We start from the raw sequence: 18,039 nt of genomic DNA, 5'->3' as shown, positions 1-18,039 counted from the left end.
CCAGTCACGACCAAGGCTTTCGTCACGTTTCCATTGGTTGCATGGCAAATACCCAGCAGAAGAGCTAATTTTTTTCCTTTTTAAATAAAACTTTTTAAAAAATGGCTCTGAGCACTGCGGGACTTAACATCTGTGGTCATCAGTCCCCTAGAACTTAGAACTACTTAAACCTAAGTAACCTAAGGACATCACACACATCCATGCCCGAGGCAGGATTCGAACATGCGACCGTAGTGAAAACTTTTTAAAAAAATCGACTAATTTCGATATATAAATTTGGAATCCTTTGAAATATTGCGTTGTTATACAATATTGTAAAATCGATCAGTGCTATTTTAATACTATTGCCGACAAAAACGTGTAACAAACAAATGGCTTTGCTTAGTCAGTAATGTACTTTTTACCATGTAGAATGGCTTATCAAATGGTTCGCGTGTACAGGCAGTGTGCATGGTCTGTATTGTCTATATGGCAGTTTCTCGCTTCCGTCGCTGCACATCTATTGTGTATTAAAATGCCACTAACGCTAATCTGGAAATATTTTATAAAGTGACGTAGCAATAAACTGTAATGCTTCACTTGCTTTAAGAGATTAGACGTATACCCGTCATTTCAATAAGATAACAAAATGGGAAGGAAATTATAATAGCAGTAATCACTTGGAAACTTAACAACTCATTCACAGTTTCCAATAAAAATAGAAAGTAGCTGGTCTGCTGCTTGTGACTACGAAATATGCCTTTATCTGCTTGTAGGTATTGCACAACGCGGAGAAATTAAAACGAAAAAATTAGTTCTCTTAACCTCAGTTTTAACCTTTAGCACCTACTATTCGTAATGTCCAAATAGTGGTATGGTACCCGAAAAAAACATGATTTTTGAGGAGAGTTTCAAAAATTATAATCGATAGGAGAATACTGGTGATTTTTTTGTGCTATTCAACTGCTTACCACTTTTCGATAAAAGCTGCGAAAGGTGGACGGAATAGTTCTCATTTATTTGCTTATTTAATCTGATATTTTGATTGCATGTATCTCGAAATCGAGGGAATCAGAATTTTTCCGTCGTTATTCAACTTCTATGTTTATTACAGGAAATAAAAGTAATAAAAAACCGAAAATCGTTATTTCGGAAACCGGTTATTTTGAGCGGCTTCATTAGTAAGGTTAAACTGGAGTGTAAAAAAATGATATAACCGAAAACCGCTTGTTTCAGCGATAACCGCCATCCCTACTGCTAAATACGCGCATTGCCTGTTAGCAACCCCATTGCCTCACTCCTTACTGTCGGGATTTGGCTCAAATTAACATGTTCTGCAGTGAAATGTACCCAATGTAATAATACAATACCGAGAAACTTTAGGTTGTAAAGGGTGTCTCGAGTAACACATTCGGGGTTTGGAACTTACCTCTGGAAACGTTAACCTGGAACGCTACGAGGAGCCGAAGTTACGGAGGTAACGCCTAATGCTGGGTCATCCTTTCGGCAGGTAACATGAATTTGTACAGTGTCAAATGGTTCAAATGACTCTAAGCACTATGGGACTTAACATCTGAAGTCATCAGTCCCCTAGACTTAAAACTACTTAAACCTAACTAACCTAAGGACATCACGCACACCCACGCCCGAGGCAGGATTCGAACCTGCGACCGAAGCAACAGCACGGTTCCGGACTGAAGCGCCTAGAACCGCTCGGCCACAACAGTCGGCTTGTACAGTGTCGAACCGCAAGTGAAACTCCTAGAAGTGAACCTGACAGCATTCAGAACGTTACGTGGTATCGAACGCATTCACGCTTGTTATAAAAAGCACTATAGAAATCGTTAAGTGCTACGTCTCTGTACAAAGACTTCTAGGGCTTGTAGGCAAGGAACTCGTTCGAAAATGTACCGTTTTGATATAAGATAGGGTGTCTAGGAAACCTGCTTCCTCGGGTCTCTAGACAAACAGTTCAAACAAATCGTATTAATGAGTTTTATTACGATAAGTAAATGACAATACTTAACTTTGAGAATTACATAGATGTGTCGCAAGCAAAGTGCGACATCCAAAATAGACAAGCTTCTTCAGTATAACAACTCTATTACAAGTGAAGTATTGAGCTTTGACGCTTCTGTTCATATCGCTAGTCTCGAAGCTTCTCATCGACTAGGCTGCGCCCAGTCGGGCGCGGCGCTTATGCTCTCTTCGCATAGAGGCCGCTGCTGTCGGCCGGCCGGAGTGGCCGTGCGGTTCTAGACGCTACAGTCTGGAACCGCGAGACCGCTAAGGTCGCAGGTTCGAATCCTGCCTCGGGCATGGATGTGTGTGGTGTCCTTAGGTTAGTTAGGTTTAAGTAGTTCTAAGTTCTAGGGGACTGATGACCTCAGAAGTTAAGTCCCATAGTGCTCAGAGCTATTTGAACCATTTTTTGACCCGCTGCTGTCGCGTTGTCGTCCTGGAGAGGGGTCTGTTAGCGTGCTATTGGCTGACGCCGTATCACAGCCCTCTCTGCTCTCTCGTTCCCGACTGGAGTGCCTGAGCTTGACTTACGCCGCAACGCGAAACAAGTTTGAAAATGGGATCACTTTCAAATCTCCCGCTTCTCGGTACGGAAACAAACTGAGAAGGCACCGTCGTCAGTTTCTGTTGTAATTGTGGCATCACATACCATTTTCGTCCGATTATAGCCGCTGCGAGGAAGAGGTACATTCGCAGCTACGAGGGCTGACTTCGGTGCTCCACGGACAAGCCATACATGCGTAGAAGAGAACCCGTGGACGTGTACTCGAAGAATTATCCGTGTCATGGTTCGCGTTGAGCACACAGGTCAGAGATTATTATCTACGCTAGGTATCTTCAAATATTCGTAAATAACAAGGTTACATAGAAGGCAGCATTGTCAGTTAATCTCCCCCTTGTAGCTAAACAACATTTGCTGACAGTTTTTTACTTTGCTTCTGGACAGAAAGTCACCTGGGGTGATCAAGATATTTGCGAGGCGCCTTATGCTATCTGATGACAAATACGAGGGTAATCCCAAAAGTAAGGTCTGCTATTTCTTTATAAGTATAGAACTCAGTTTGTGTGGTAGCTGGTCACTCTGTTATGAAGAGTGCTTCATTCCCTGTGTGTAAACATGCGCACGCCGCGCTGAGGCGCTGTCTTTGCTTGGCAGCCGTCGAGAATGGAGGTCTCGTTGGATGTTACTGCCAAGTGCGAATTGCTCGCAGTTATTCGGTTTTTGAACGTAAAGGACACTGCCGATTGAAATCCATCGACAATTGACGGAAGTGTATAGTGAGTCTTGCATGGACCTCAAAAATGTTCGTAAGTGGTGTAGAGGGTTTGCAGCTGGTCGGACCGAAATTCACGACGAACAAAAGAACGGGAGACCGTCAATTTCTGAGGAGACAGTGTTGAAGGTTGAGCAAAGCATGCGTGAAGATCGGCGGATCACCCTGGATGATCTCTATACGTTGGTTCCTGAGGTTTCCCGAAGCACCGCTCACAGAATTTTAACGGAAACATTGAACTACCGGAAGGCGTGCGCAAGATGGGTGCCTCGTATGCTGACTGAGGACTACATGCGGCAACGAGTTGATGCTTCCTGCGCATTTCTTCACCGCCTTGCAGCCGAACAGGACAACTTTCTGGACTCAATTGTCACGGGTGACGAAACCTGGGCATACCACTTTACACCTGAGACCAAGCAACAATCACGCCAGTTCATTATTTTCTGAAAAGCATGGTGGCGAGCTAGTATGACATGGGCAAACAGAAAATGCCACAGCGTCTACAAAAATGCATCGACAGAAATGGTGATTGCGTCGAAAAATATCTAAATGTTCAAGCTGTAAACTGATGTAAACCTTTGTAGAAATAAATAGGTCTATGTACTTTAAAAAAGATAGGGGACGTTACTTTTGGGATTACCCTCGTATACTTTATCTCGGCTTGAACTCTGCTTGGGACACTTTCAGTGATGCGTATGGATGCCTGTGTAGGGCTCGCAGCCTATGCTCCCTCAAGAGCCAAAACCAGAGTAGATAGTGATGTTTGACAACGTAGCTTCACCTCCCTCATACTTTACTTTTAGTACACATGATGAAAGGAAACGTTCTCTAGGCTTTCGCCAAATCCAGACTCTTCCACCGGAATTGCCACAGTATGTAGCGTGACTCATCACTTCGGATTTCTCATCTCCAGTCTTCCACAATTCATCCCAGTGGCGACGCTTTTTACACGATCTCAAGCGCCGCGTAGCGTCGACTACAGAAACATGTGACTTATGAGGAGGTGCTCGACCTTTGCACATCATTCTTCTTAACTTACTATGCACAGTTACTGAGCTAGCTTGTTTCCTGGCAGCACTTTGCATCTCACCAGTGATTCCTCCCGCTGTTATTGCGCGATTTTTTACAGGTACCCTCCACTATCATCGACAGTGTCTGTCCATTAGTACAGGAGATCTCCCTGGTCTTGGTTTGGTGGTGGGGTGGTTTTTTCTTCGCGCTTCTAATGCTGAACCATATAACCGTCAGCTTGTGGAGTTTTAGGAAAGTTTAAATGCTCCCAATGGATTTGTTACTCGGGTGACATCCAATGACTTGTCCACGTTCGAAATGACTGAGCTCTCCTGATAACCCCCTTCCTCCGTTACTGCTTTCCTCCTGATAAGACAATACTCCCGGCCTCCTTTTATTGCGTTTATACGTCTTTCGTGACATCTGGTGGCCAGTTCCGCATAACATAGGACTGTACTCTTGATTTTTTATATATTATTGTTACTATTATGTGCGATTAGACCCCGATGGATCACGCAGAGGTTCTTGATTCTTTTTCCTTTTTTTCCGCACCGCTCTAATTTTTTCTGCATGCGCTCTCTTCCTTTCCTCTGTCCATTTTGTTCCTGTTTTTTTCGGAGCTTCGTTCTCTGACTTAACTTCCCATCTGTCAACTTCCTGATTGAATACTTTTCCGCCCAAAATATCTGAATGATTTATCTGAGCTTTTTGTAGAACCTCTCACTTGAATTTCTGCAGGAGTGCCGCGACTGTGTTGGCCGTATGAGGCCTTGCATTGTCATGGAGCAGAATGATCACACGGGTGACATTGCCTGGTGGTTTTGATTTAATGGCTTGGCGAAGGGTGGTCAAGGTTTGCGGGTAACGCTGGGCATTCACTGTTGTCCCGTGCTGCAGGAAGTGAATCAAAAGAGGCCATCTTGATCAAAGAAGAACGTCAAATGATTCACCTCGGACGACGACATCCAGCTGTATGTGCGGAACTGGTTAACATCGCAGCCCCTGGAATTTTATGAGACAGCCATTCAAGACCTTGTGTCAATGTGGGATAAGAGTCTCAATAGCCTGGGTCAATTCTTCTAACATACAAGTACTGGTTTCTGTAATTATGCCTCTGGCTCGTTTCTTTTTGAATGCCCCTTGTACTATACTGTTCACTCTTAAAGCAAAGTTTACGAGGAATGGAGTGCTGAATTTTCATAACACTCATGTGTTGGCGGATGTGTATCCTTTAGCGGATTCGGAAACAAGACACCAGCAACAGTTTAATGTATGGGCTGGCATAAATCAAGGAAGATCAATTGGACTCCTCACTTTTTCGTGGAACACTGCCAGAAACGCGAATTTTGTATGGAAATTCAAACGTTTTGCAGGAAGACGGTCCACTACACTTACGCCAGAATATGCAGTTCATATACGATGAGGCACCTCCTCATTTTTGTCTGAAAGCTACAACACTTTGATATCAGCTTTTCCCAAATATGTGGATAGACTGTGGAACACCAACATCTTGCCCTTCGCGATCTCCTACACAGTGTTTACTCAGTTAAAGCAATGTACGACAGCGGTGTATAACACGCTACCTCTGTCTGCCCAAAGGTATAAAAATATGTTGCTCTCCTCACAACAATAACAAGCACGCACTAACATGGAAATATGAAGGAACCAGATATCAGCGCAAACTCATAAACGCACATGTATATTGAATAGGAGTATAATTATAGACTTGCTATGCAACATTATATCTGCTGCATAATGCTGGAGCCACGTCAATGATAATTCATGTTTTCTTTGGATTCCGCAAATTTGTTATGGTGACAGATAATTCGAATTCTGCTGTAAGGATCGGACATACTCATTGCGTTTTTACAATGTTTTCGACACGAAAAAGGCAGAGTGACGATCGAAACGGGTGCACATATACAGAGCTGCCATCTCTGGCTGCAACATTGACTCTAATACGGTTTGCAGTGAGTCAAACACCTTGAATAATAGATATGGACATGTCTTTCCATGCAGATTCAACTCTATGCCAGAGTACATATGCTGGCTGGCGAGTGGTGGCGTGGCAGTCTCTCAGCAATGCGTGAGCACATCTCATTGGGTGAGAGATCTCAAGAATGGACTGTCCAGGGTAACAGTCGAACACCCTCCGTGTCGACGTAGGTCTTATTGAAATACTAGTCTTTTTCCTAAGCTTCGCCTACGTACACAGTCAGCACATATATCCCACATATCACCTCCACCCCACTCCGTGTCTACCATTCTTACACCCTCTTCCCTCCCTAGTACATCTGTATGTCCATATCCACCTACACCCTTTTTCACCTGCTCACTAAGCATGTACATCTTCCACCTGGCTCCAGTATTTTCCCCTCCCTCCCTCTCGCCATTTCCTTCTGTCACCTCCCAGTATGTATCCTCATGCTGCTCTTCGCCTTTCTCACTGCCCATCTTATCTGCCTTCATCTTCGTGCCTATCTCATCCTCCTCCGTCTCTCTGTCCATATCCTTTTCCCCCTCTGCCCATCTACTCCTCCCCATCTCTATCCATCTTATCGTCCCCATCTCCCTGTCCATCTTCCTCTCTTCCCACTCTCTTTGTCCACCTTCTCCATTCCCTCTCCTTGTCCATCTCGGCCCCCACTTCCTACAGCTTCCCCTGCTCACATCACCCTATGCATCTCCTCCTACACCCTGTCCCTATCTGTTTCTCTCCACCTGCTTCTTCCCTTCTCTCTGTCCCTCCTTTTTTCCCTCTCTCCCCACTGATCTCCTTTCCACCCCTCTCTACATCCCACTCCCCCTCCCTCCCCTTCCCACCATTCCGCTCCCCTCCCTGCCCATCCTCTCCTATCCACCATTCTGCCCATCCCCTACTGCCCTCTCGCTCTCCCTATACATCCCATGTTGCCCCATCTCTCTGTCCATTTCAGCTTTCCCCCATCCATGCTCCTGTACAACAGGCTGATAATGCAGCATGAAACTACCTTAACAAAACAGGCCCGTTGTGATGAGCAGTCTACACATCTTTGGATGGAAAACTGTTTATTCCACTGACATTAGACTGCCCTGGAAAGCAGGTGGATAAGGCAGGCGGTACGCCGGCCGCGGTGGCCGAGCCGTTCTAGGCGCTTCAGTCCGGAACCGCGCGACTGCTACTGTCGCAGGTTTGAATCCTGTCTCGGGCATGGATGTGTCTGATGTCCTTAGGTTAGTTAGGTTTAAGTAGTTCTAAGTTCTAGGGGACTGATGACCTAAGATGTTGTCCCATAGTTCTCAGAGCCTTTTGAACCATTTTTTGAGCAGTCGATACTACTTCAACACAACATGTCTGTTGTAGGACAGCCTTTACTGCAGGTGGATGCCTTATTTCTGCTCCTATAGGAGCTAGGAAGTTATAAACCCCATCGTGCTGATACTTTAGAGACCTGCTGTTTCTGAGCCAAATTAGGCCGAAATCGATCCAGGAGTTTGGAAGGAGATCTCAGACATACACACATACATATACTATAGCAACAGTTTGTTCTTCTCAGAGCCTCCACACACTGACACAGCCATTGTGGTGCTGCATACAGAAGCTGAGATTTGCCTGTAAGATGGCGAACCTTCCGTCACAACAGCCTGCCTCCCCTCACAACTTCTCCCTGCTCCTTGTTGACAGAGTTCTTTATTTCTTTCCTGACAGTCACTGTCACTGTATTTCTTTCTTATCCTCTTCTTTTATGCATTCCACTTCTGATACTACTAGATATGGCTTAAAATGTGATAAGCTAATCTGTGAGGACGTGTTGAAAAGTAGCATCTCCGAATTTCTTACGTGAAAACTCGTAAGGCTTTTTAAATAAAACAAACGTTACTAACATTGTACATCTTTACTGTTCATTTCTATATATTTATTTCTCAATATAGGCACTCTGGCAACGAGTACATTCCTCTCAAAGAGAGACAAGTTTGTTGATGCCTTCACTGTATAACATCTGACTTTGTTGGTGGAGCCACAGCTTCACCTCTGCTTGCACCGCTTCATCACTATCAACTTGAAGTCCTCGAAATTGTTCTTAAGTTCTGAAAACAGATGAAAATCGAATGGGACTGTATGGAGGATGGAGCATGATCGAGGACAATGAATCCGAGACGTCGGATTGTTGCAGATGTCGCAGCCCTCGTGTGTGATCTAGCGTCGTCATGCTGGAGGAGGGGGTGCTCCATGTGTGGACGAACTCATCAAATTTGAAACTCGATTACACCACGCTGTTACTAACACATCGACATAATCGCATAACGCACCGCCATGTTACACGCTACAAATCCGAGCCCTTTAGCAGCAGAGGGCTGCAGATAATGAAGTGTAAAGATGTAGCGTGTTATTAACGTTTGTTTTATTTAAGAGGCTTCAACCGTTTTCATATCAAAAATTCGGAGGCATTACGTTTCATCACATCCTGGCACATAATTCTAAATGCCGTTTCCTAGCAAAAAATGACTCTGAGCACTATGGGACTTAACTTCTTTGGTCATCAGTCCCCTAGAATTTAGAACTACTTAAACCTAACTAACCTAAGGACATCACACACATCCATGCCCGAGGCAGGATTCGAACCTGCGACCGTAGCGGTCGCGCGCTTCCAGACTGTAGCGCCTAGAACCGCTCAGCCACTCCGGCCGGCCCGTTTCGTAACGTTATTATTATTATTTCATTGTTAGTTATCATTATTGCCGCTATTATTAATATTATTATTAGGCATGATTTGTAATATACGGTATTTGGTATTTGTCGTCCCTGGCCAGATGTAACAGTGGGCCCTAGAGCCCTAATCTAGTCAGACTCGACAAGCGTTAAATAAATAAATGATGAGGTGATGGCACGCCTGTGCCGTCGTTGCATTAAGCACACCACTGCAGGCGCACCACTTTCGGCTGCCGAATCAAGGGAACCCGTAACAATGGTTGCTGCGCTGACAGTTCCTGGCGCTCCAAACGTCATCGCAGTGTCTATATGGACACTTGTCTTGCTTCAAACAAAGCCACGATAAACCACAGTCCCGAAATGCCGTGAACCTGCCCCTATCGAGTTCCAACATTTCCCGGTTACACGTTTGTCCTTCGTACAGCATGCACGACACGATCTTCTCACAAACAAACAACATTAAGGTGAGATTTCTGAGTGGGAAAACTGCTGCGTAATCATTCTTTCCGTAATGAATGGAGGTTGCATTACGCTTTCTTTGTGCGGTTGGGCTAAAGCGTTGATCATTCGCATATCCTCGCATCTGGAACGTTTCGGGCAATTCGACGTTTCTTGTCTACTACCTCCAAGTTGATGTAGTTTTAATTAGTAGCAGTGTTCAGATGGTTCAAATGGCTCTGAGCACTATGGGACTTAACATCTGAGGTCATCAGTCCCCTAGAACTTAGAACTACTTAAACCTAATTAACCTAAGGACATCACACACATTCATTCCCGAGGCAGGATTCGAACCTGCGACCGTAGCGGTCGCGCGGTTCGAGATTGAAGCGCCTAGAACCGCTCGGCCACCCCGGCCGGCAGCAGCAGTGTTGCTGCCGAGCTTGTCATCGGTTTATAAAGATCACGTCATCCAAGGAACAGTTAAAAAAAACAGATGAAATGCAGTTGTAAATATGGACAACCATCAGTTCTGTAACGGAATGACGACAGTGAAAATTTATGCCGGACCGGGTCTCGAACCCAGACTTACCGTTTATCGCGGGAGGTCGTCTTACTGTTTGGCTATCCGAGCACGGTTCACTGCCAACTTCCAACTTCCACATGTCGGTAAACATACGTTTACAGCCTCTAATCGTATATCCATTATGTATATTCTCGTTTAGGCGAGACATTTTACGTGATAGTGTCGGCGGATAAATACGATATTGCAGTGCCTTTGTTGTTCACAAGTGCGATGCAGTGTTCCTTGGGATACGCATGGTCTTAATTCGGAATAACACAGGCACTGCAGTACTGTGATTAAGTGGTAGTCTTCCTTTTTTTTCGTTGTTCTCAGTGAGGTAACAAAACCCAGTGTAGTGCAGTAACTGGACCCAACAAGTCGTTGGAAGTCCCCTGAAGAAATATTGACCCATGTTGTCTCTGTAGCCGTCCACAATTTCGAAGCTGTTGCCGGTGTAGGATTCTGTACACGAACTCACCTCCCGATTATGTCCCATAAATGGGTGGGGAAATCATTCGCTCGCTCTGTTCAGAAAGTTCTTCGAACCAGTCGCGAACATCTGTGGTCCTGTGACATGGCGCGCTGTCATCCACAAAAATTCCATCGTTGTTCAGGAACATGAAATCCATGAATGCCTGCAAATGGTCTCCAGGTAACCGAAAGTAACCATTTACAGTCAGTGATCGGTTCGGTTGGACCAGAGGACCTAGTCCATACCATGCAAACACAACCCATTATGGAGCCACCACCAGCTTTCACAGTGCGTTGTTCACAACTTGGGTACATGGCTTCGTAAGCGAACCTTACCGTTAGCTTTTACCAACTGAAATCGGATGTCATCTGACCAAGCACGGTTTTCCAGTCGTCTAGGGTACAGTTGATATGGTCACGAGCCCAGGAGACGGCCTGCAGGCGATGTCATTCTGTTAGCAGAGGCACTCTATCGTCGTACGTTGATTTCTGCGGTTAATTCACGCAGTATTGCTTGTCTGTTACCATTGGCAACTATACGCAAACGCTGCTGCTCTCGGTCGTTAAGTGAAGGCCGTCGGCCACTGCGTTGTCCGCAGTCAGAGGTAATGCCTGCAATTTGGTATTCTCGGCACACTCTTGACATTTTGGGTCTCGGCTTATTGAATTCCCAAGCTATTTCCGAAATGGAATGTCCCATGCGTCTGGCTCCAACAACCATTCCGCTTTCAGAGTCTGTTAATTCCCGTCGTGCTGCCGTAATCACGTCGGCCTGAGCAGAAATGAGAGCTCTGCCAACGCACTGCCCGTTTGTGCCTTGTGTATGCGATACTGCCGTCATCTGCAATGTGCGTATCGCTATCGCCTGAATTTTGCCACCTCGATGTATGTCGTTGTGTCGACTGATATACGTCAGATAATTTATGTATACAGAGAATAAGAGCGTTCCTATCACACTTCCCTGGGGTACTCATGACGATACCACTGTCGCGAGGACAAGGTGCTGGATCTGTTGCTTAAGAAGTCTTCGAACCGTTCACGTATCTGGGAACCTGTTCCGTATGCTCGGACCTTCGTTAAGAGTCTGAGCTGTAGCACCGTGTCAAACGCTTTCCGCAACTCTAAGAGTATATCTGTTGCCCTTCATCCTTTGTTCACTAATTTAGTGTTGATTTGTGGACGGAAGATCTCCCTTTTCATGATGATTTATTATATTCGAAATGAGAATATGTTCAAAAATTCTACAGCAAACCGATGTTAAAAATATAGATCTTTAATTTTGCGGGTCCGCTCTTTTACCCTTGTTATGTACAGGAATCATCTGCGCGATTTTCCAGTCGCTCGGAACTTCGCGTTGGGCTAGAGATTCTCGATAAAAGCAAGCTGAGTAGGGGTCAGTGCCGTAGAGTACTCTGTGTGAAACTGAATTGGGGGCTGCCACTGGCAACTGTCCGATTCACCTCTGTTTCACACCATGCAACTCTACAGAAGCCATTAAAGGTACGGTATTGAGCAATTTAGTATGATGTTTTGCCACGGAAAACGCTTGCAAAATTATTGGCTCGCTGCAGTGCTCATTTTCATGATGTGGCTGATGCACTGACAATGCAAACAAGAAGAGACGACATACTGCTCTTATTGCTTTTAAAGTAGTCCAAGTCAACGACTTATATCAACGAAAAACCAACGTGTCATATTCGAACGTTTCTGCATGTTATCCTTTCCCATCACCACACCCACTGATAGCAGTGGTAGGGGATCTTACTTTCACAGTATTTTATACAAATAATGGTTCAGGTGTCTAACAAATCTGGTTGGAATATCTCCAGGCGTTTTTGAATTTTACTTCCATGTCACACCTTTTTCCACCAGACCCTGAGCTACAGGGGTGTGAGGAGTATCTTAACATCACAGTTAATTTTTCTTGTGATACGTATGCCAGTTTTACTAGAAATTCCTTCAGATGTTACAGACATAGGCTGATATGTAAATCTCTTTGCACCCCGCCTCTCCTCTACACCCACTTGCAGAGGTGAAACGTCATTGTGACTATCACCAAGAAGCCCAGTTACCTCAGAAACTATGAATTGGATATTAACATCGGCCATTATGACGTCTGACTAGCCAAGACCCCGAACTTTAGGAGTGTTTGGGGTATACCACCCCATTATTTTGTATAAAAATAACTATACAAAATTTGACTGAAAATGCTCCAGACATTACTGAGTGAAAAGAGTTTGCTCACTCGGCCATTACTGAGTTAAGCTTCTATGTTACCTCTTTTCAGTGCTACCTCTATGATAGGGAAGCCTTCGCAGGTGCACAACATCTCACCAGTGTATCATCGTAAACGAATGACTGGATATCTATAAGACCAACATTAGGGAATAACTTCTAGGATACTAGAGGGAGCTGTAGATGGTAAAAACTAGGTAGGACGAGAGAAATGGGAATACATCCAGCAAATAACAGAGAATAGGTTGCAAATGATACTCTGAGACGAAGAGACTGGCACAGGAGAGGAATTCGTGGAGGGCCGCATCATACCAGTCAGAAGACCGATGATAAAAGAACAAGAAGATAAAAACACAAATATTCATCTTTATATCCAACTTTTTATGTGCGTCATCGTTATTGTTATTGTTACTGTCGAAAATAAGAGTGACAAAAAATTATACACTGATGGGAAAAGCGCATACCAAAAATAATTAATGCACAGTAATGAAATTGTAAGAATACATTTGTCTAGGTAACATATATAAGCGATTAATATTGCAAGAACACAGGTTAATGTAAGAGCGAGATAAGCCATGGAAAATGTGTAATGCTGGTACGTTAGTAACCCGTGTAACGACCAGAATGCTGAATGAAAGTATGCTAACGAGACACATTGTGTTGTTCAGATGCCGGATGTCACCTTTTGGGAAGGAATTTCATTCCTATTGCTCGTGGTCGACCAGTACAGGGGCGGTTCATGATGTTTTGGGTGACTCTGGAGTTGTCGTCCGATGATGTCCCATACGTGCTTGATTGGAGACAGATCTGGTAATCGAGCAGACGAATGCAACATTGGACACTCTTTACGGCATTTTGGTTTACAACAGCGGTATGTGGGCGAGCATTATCCTGTTGGAAAACACGCCATGGTACGCGCTCAATGAATGGCATCATAACTAGTCGAGTTACCATTGACGTACAAATGTCATTCAGGGTGTGTGGGATAACCATGAGAGTGCTCAAGCTGTCGTACGAAATCGCACATCAGACCATAATTCTAGGTGTGGGTACAGTTTTTTCTAGCACGCAGACAGGTTGGGTACAAGTCCTCAACTGACTCCTAATCAACAAACGATCATTGCTGACACCTTGGCAGAACCATCCTTCATCAGAAAAAACAACAGACCTCCACCCCGTGCTCTAGTGAGTTCTCGTTTGACACCAGTGAAATCGCAAATGGCGGTAGTATGGGGTCAGTGAAATGCACGCTACAGGGCGTCCAGCTCGGAGCTGTTCTCGAAGTAATTGATTTGTAACAGTTCGTTGTGTCTCTGTGGAGCCAACTACTGCTCAAATTGCTGTTGTAGTACGATGTGCCAGAGCCATTCGCCGAATACGATGGTCTTTCCTCTCGGTAGTGCCACATGGCCGTCCAGAGTCCTGTCTTCTTGCAATCGTACATCCTCGTGACCACTTATCCCACAACCATGTAGAGTGGATACATTCGTGCAAAAGTCTTTCTGCAATATCGCAGAAGAAATATCCATATTCTCGTATCCGTAGTAAATGACTTCGTTCAAACTCAGTGGGGTATTGACAATGGCGTTTTTGTCGCCTTGAAGAATTCTTGACTAACATCAGCTCACCATGTTCAGTCTCAAAGGTAACTAACGCTTATGACCGTTACAGCGTGTATTTAAAGCAAACCTACTTTACATCCTCGATGCCGCGCTACAAATGGCTCTGAGTACTATGGGACTTAACATCTGAGGTCATCAGTCCCCTAGACTTAGAACTACTTAAACCTAACTAACCTAAGGACATCACACACATCCATGCCCGAGGCAGGATTCGAACTTGCGACCGTAGCAGAAGCACGTTTCCGGACTGAAGTGCCTAGAACCGCTCGGCCACAGAGGCCGGTCGCTACTGGTGCCATCATCTTTCAGATGTAGAAACACGCGTACCAACTTCCGATTACATGATTATGTACAATTGCTTCTTGGTGTTACAATTTTCTTTCTGGTAGTGTATTTTGATGTGGTGTGGCGGGATGGGAGGGGGGGGGGGCGGCCGGTGTGGCCGAGCGGTTCTAGACGCTTCAGTCTGGAACCGCGCGACCGCTACGGTCGCAGGTTCGAATCCTGCCCCGGGCATGGATGTGTGTGATGTCCATAGATTAGTTAGGTTTAAGTAGTTCTAAGTTCTAGGGGACTTATGACCTGAGATGTTGAGTCTCATAGTGCTCAGAGCCATTTGAGGGGGGAGGGGGGAGGGGAGCTCGGAACTGTGACCCTCCCCAGAATGCAACTTTGTATACGCGGTTGCGGCGAGCATAGTCGCGGCATGTGTCTGCAGCGATCAGAGAGTCATCCACACTCGGCTAATAACTCAGTATTTACGCATTATAAGATCTCTCCCCATTGATTTCTTTCCGAGCGCATTATAGATGGTCCGTGGTTAGTAAGACTGACTACGAACGTCGATGTAACAAGAGGAATGCGAAGAGAGACTGGCAGTTTCCGACCCGTCCTTGAGCGCAGTGACATCTCAGACCTTGGCGGGAGAGCGTTGCCGCAAGCAGCTGTGGTCTGCCATTCCCAAGAAGGACGCGCCGTTAGACAAGTACGGCACCTGTTCGGTTACCAGAGGCAACGGGATCTGTTCCGTCACGGCCGCTGCTCATCCTCGCTTTCACAGTTTCGCGCTGACGTGTCGGCGTGCGCTGAGTGACGCAGCGGTTGTGTCACAGACACCTGCTACTATTCGCGCGCCACTTTATCGGCCGTGACCCACGCCACATATTAATTCACTTTTCGACACAGCCGGTTAGGTAATTAGAAGAGATTAGATCTTGCTCCCATTCTAGCACCTATCGTAGTTCACTGGAACAACGAAGGGACCTAGCGAATGGAAGTAAGACCATGTCATGCCTGTTTCCAAGAAGGGTGACAGGAGAGATGTACATATTTTTAGGATATACCGTTAACGTCAGTCTGTTGTAGAATTATGGAACATCTTTAATGCTCAAGAATTGTGACGTTTTTGGGAAAAGAAAATCTGCTCTGCAAAAATCAACGTGGATTCCGCAAACGGAGATATTGCGAAACTCAGCTCGCTCTGTTCCTTCGTGGTTTCCTTAGCACCGTAGACAACGGGGCTCAAATTGTGTTCCTTGGCTTCAGTAAGGCATTCGACACCTATCCGCGCTGGTGTCTGGCAAAATGAAATACAAAAATTACCGAGTTTTGGACCAGATTTACGACAGGATTCAGGATTTCGTAGCTGACAGAACTCAACATGTAGCTCTTTTTTTAAAAAATTTTAAAATTATATATATTGGGGGGCATCAGTCTTCTGACGGGCTTGATGCGGCCAGCCACGAATTCCGCTGCTGTGCCAGCGTCGTCATCTCACTGTAGCACTTGCAGCCTACGTACTCAATTATTTGCTGGATGTATTCCAATCACCGCCTTCCTCTACAGTTTTTGTGCTCTACAGTTCCCTCTAGTACCATAGAAGTCATTCCCTCGTCTCTTAACAGATGTCCTATCGTCATGCCCCTTCTCCTTATCAGTGTTGTCCACATAATCCTTTCCTCTCCGATTCTGTCAGAACCTCCTCATTCCTTACCTTATCAGTCCACCTAATTTTCAACATTCGTCTGTAGCAGCTGGCTTCGATTCTCCTCTGTTCCGGTTTTCTAACAGTCCATGTTTCACTAAAAAACAATGCTGTACTTCAGACGTACATTCTCAGACATTTCTTCCACATATTAAGGCCTATGTTTGATATTAGTAGAATTCTTTTGGCCAGGAATCCCCTTTTTGCCTGCTTTTGATGTCCTCCTTGCTCCGTCCGTTTCTGGTTATTTTACTGCCTAGGCAGCTGAATTCCTTCATCTGCTTCGCACCCATCAATCCTGATGTTAAGTTTCTCGCTGTTCTCATTTTTGCTACTTCTCATTACTTTCGTCTTTCTTCGATTTACTTTCAATCTATATTCTGTGCTCATTAGATTAGCATATCCTGTAATTATTTTTAACTTTCACTCAGGATAGCAAAGTCATGCGGGAATCGTATCATTGATAAACTTTTACCTTGAATTTTAATTCCACTTCTGAACCTTTCTTTTATTTCCATCATTGCTTCTTCGATGTACAGATTGAACAGTAGAGGCCAAAGAATACATACCTGTCATACGCCCTTTTTAGTCAGAGTACTTTGTTCTTAGTCGTCCACGCTTATTATTCCCTTTTGGCTCTTGTACATACAGTACATTACCCGTCTCTCCCACTAGCTTACCCCTTTTTTTCCAGAATTTCGGACATCTTGCACCATTTTACACTGTCGAAGGCTTTTTCCAGGTCGACAAATCCTGTGAAAGTGTCTTGATTTTTCTTTAGTCTTGCTTCCGTTATCAACCGTAACTTCAGAATTATCTCTCTCGTGCCTTTACCTTTCCTAAAGCCAAACTGATCGTCATCTGGCACATCCTCGATTTTCTTTTCCATTCTTCTGTATATTATTCTTGTCAGCAACTTGGATGCATGAACTTTTAAGCTGATTGTGTGATAACTCTCGCACTTGTTAGGTCTTGCAGTCTTTGGAATTGTGAAGATTTTTTAAAAGTCAGTTGGTATGTCGCCAGCCTCATACATTCTATACTCCAAATTGAATAGTCGTTTTGATGCCACTTCCCCCAGTGATTTTAGAAATTCTGATGGAATGTTATCTATCCCTTATGACTTATTTGATCTTAAGTCCTCCACAGCTCTTTTTAATTCTGATTCTAATACTGGATTCCATATGTCTTCTAAATCGACCCCTATTTCCTCTTCTAACACACCATACAAATCTTACGCCCCCCCCCCCCTCCCCCACTTCCAATAGAGGCTTTCAGTACGTTCTTTCCACCTGTCCGCTCTCTCCTCTGCATTTAGCATTGTAATTCCCGTTGCACTTTTAGAGTTATCTCCCTTGCTTTTAATGTCACCGAGGTTGTTTTGACTTTTGAGTATGCTGAATCCGTGATTCCGATAATAATTTCTTTTTCGATTTCTTCACATTTTTCATGCAGCCATTTTGTTTTAGCTTCCCTGCACTTCCTATTCATTTCATTCCTCAGCGACTTGTGTTTCGCTATTCCTGAGTTTCCTGAAACATTTTTGTACTTCCTCCTTTCATCGATCAACTGAAATATATTCCTTATTACTGTATCTATAGCATTAGAGAACTTCAAGCGTACCTCGTCATTCCTTAGTACTTCTGTATCCCACTTTCTTGCGTATTGATTCTTCCTGACTACTGTCTTAAACTTCAGCCTACTCTTCATCACTACTATATTGTGATCTGAGTCTATATCTGCTTCTG

The sequence above is a fragment of the Schistocerca serialis genome, chromosome 9, assembly GCF_023864345.2.
Source record: "Schistocerca serialis cubense isolate TAMUIC-IGC-003099 chromosome 9, iqSchSeri2.2, whole genome shotgun sequence".
In the NCBI taxonomy this organism is placed as follows: Eukaryota; Metazoa; Arthropoda; class Insecta; order Orthoptera; family Acrididae; genus Schistocerca; species Schistocerca serialis.
Note: the sequence above shows the minus strand (reverse complement) of the source record.